The 2,676-nt window shown below is 39.2% G+C and overlaps 1 non-coding gene across 1 annotated transcript; it reads left to right on the forward strand.

The window, feature by feature from the left end:
• Nucleotides 1-1,031: 1,031 nt before the first annotated feature.
• On the forward strand, nt 1,032-1,138 carry LOC127262713 (small nucleolar RNA R71). The gene has a single exon (XR_007841231.1). It is a non-coding gene; the product is annotated as a small nucleolar RNA R71 (small nucleolar RNA).
• Nucleotides 1,139-2,676: the final 1,538 nt, after the last annotated feature.

Consider the following 2,676-nt stretch of genomic DNA (forward strand, 5'->3'; position numbering starts at 1 on the left):
CTCTTTTCATTTGTTTTCCTTTTTTGGTTTCTTCAACATTTCAGGGAAAGGAGCCGATTTAATTTCAGTTGGAAGAACAGAATTAGGATATACCTTTTCGTGGATCTCAACTTCCTTTCCAATCTCATTTTCAATGTCCTCTTCGCTTTGCTCCTTTGAGATTGGAGTTGGGCCATCCACTTGCTTCCCACTACGGAGTGTTATAGCACTCGTATTCTTTGGATTATGTCAGGAAGAACATTCAATCATAGTGTCACTGAAAATAGTGATGGCACTGACATTTGCTGAATTTGGCTCAGGTTGTGCGGGCCACTTTCCTCTTTCACGTAGTTGTCTTACCTCCTCTGACACTTGACTGATCCTGACCTTGTAATTTGTCAACAGTCGATCTCATCTCTTGTTGGAACTGCAGGGTAGTGGTAGCCATAGACTTCACCAAGTCTTCTAACGACGGACTTGAGTTGCTTGTGGGTGCTTGGGGTGGCTGTTTCTTATAGAAAATAGGTTGTTGTATCTGCTGCGTAGCTGCGAATGGGTGGGGAGCATTACTCTGCTCTGCGTTTCCATAGCGCATGTTCGGATGATCTTTCCAGCCTGGATTGTAGGTGTTGGAATACGGGTTGTACACTGGAGGTCTATTCACACCATAGTTTGCAGCGTTTACATCCACTGCATAGCCTTGTTCGATGGTCGGGCATGCATCCGTAGGATGGCCTACACTTGTGCATATTCCACACGCTTTGACCTGGACATTCGGGTTAGATTTTTCCACGACCATCTTGCAAAGAAAGCTCGTCAACTCAGAAAGTTGTTGCTGCATCGATTGGATAGAATGGTCGTTACTGTTTCCACTCGTATGTCCAACATCCCTCGAGCCAAACTGTTGCATGTTTTCAGTCATCCGAGCAATAAGATCCCAGGCTTATGCTGACGTCTTATTCACTAGAGCTCCACCACTAGCAGCGTCGATGATGTTCCTATCCATCAAAGACAAACCATCATAAAAATATTGAATCAATAATTGAGGAGGAATTTGATGTTGCGGACATTTAATGATAAGCTTATTAAACCGCTCCCAATATTCATGGAGCGTTTCACCTGATTGTTGCTTGATGTCATATATTTCCTTCCTTAAAATCGCAGCTCTGGAAGCTGAAAAATACTTCTTCAAAAATTTCCTTTTTATGTCGTTCCACGTGTCGATGCTTCCAGGTGGGAGATAGTAGAGCCAATCCTTTCCAGCATCTTTGAGTGAGAATGGGAAGGCTCTGAGTTTGATCTGTTCATCAGTAACACCTGGTGGTTTTATGCTGGAGCACACCACGTCGAACTTTTGCAAGTGTTTGTAAGGTTCTTCGCCTGCAAGTCTTTGAAAAGAAGACAGTAAATTAATTAAGCCAGATTTCAGTTCAAAAGCAATAGTGTTATTCAGAGTTGAAAAGTTAATGCATAAGGACTGCTGCTTCAAATTGGGAGCAGCCAACTCCCTTATAGTGCGAGTATCCTCAGCCATGACAATCTCTTGATCAATTTCAGAGTCGCTAGAGCTAGAGATTCTGAGGTGGTTTAAAGAATCGGTCAGCTTTGCAACTTGAGCAGCTTTTTGTTGTTTGGCTTCCTTTCGCAACTTTCGCTCAACCTTCTCAATCTCAAGATTAAATATCAGTTCACCTGTACGAGAAGAACGGGGCATAAGCAGGAGGATAAATGAAAATAAAACAAAAAAGTAAAACAAAGCGCCAATCCCCGGCAATGGTGCCAAAAATTGATTGGTCGCACGGTCAATCTAATATTTCACCTATTCTGTGATCAAAATCTAATGTAATACATGGGAAGGGATCGTGTCCATAGAGAGTGTGTGATTCACTCTTTCGTGTTCTAATGCAATAAATAAAAAGATGAGAATTTTCTTTTATTATCTAATGAAGCTAAAATAACAAAACAATTTAATTGATGGAGAACTAGCTATTAAGAGGATGTCTTGCTCAAGGGATGATGCGATTATGGCAATTGTGTTTTTATCATCAATTCAATAAAGTTAATTGTTATTAGACTATCAATAAATTGGTTATAGTTATCAACAAGCTCTGACAACCAATTTTTCCTTACAGTGTAGGTAGTTAAGGTACGACCGTTAACTATCTCTAATAAAGCTAATAAACCTATGTATGCCTATAGGAAATATTGCCCAATCGCATTTTAATATAGAAAAACCCAATTCAAAACAATTACTACCTAAGAGGAGCAATTAGATTTGATTGTCTAACCCCCGGGAAGGGACTATTCAACCCGGTTGTCACCTATTCAAGCGCGAATACAATTACGAATGTCCTACCTAAATTGACTTTAGATTATCAGAATAATTTAAATGTCGGTACGAGAATATCCAATCAATCTAACAATCACAAACATTATTTTCAGAATTAGACAAATGTTGACAATCAAAAAAAACTTTTATAAATAAAGTCAAGAATTTCCAAAACATAAGAACCAAAACAGTATCATCCCTCAAACGAGAAAAATATCTACTTCATAATCAAATAGGAAGGAACAATAAGAAAAGATAAATTCATAGTCAAAAGGAAAAATCTGTGTTGATTTGCTCCTGCGCGATCTGTGAATTTGTCAGTCTCCTGCTCCTGTGACTCCACCTTCTTTTATTTAATTTTTGTTCTA

This window comes from Andrographis paniculata, unplaced genomic scaffold (assembly GCF_009805555.1).
Source record: "Andrographis paniculata isolate CXL003 unplaced genomic scaffold, ASM980555v1 Contig65END, whole genome shotgun sequence".
In the NCBI taxonomy this organism is placed as follows: domain Eukaryota; kingdom Viridiplantae; phylum Streptophyta; class Magnoliopsida; order Lamiales; family Acanthaceae; genus Andrographis; species Andrographis paniculata.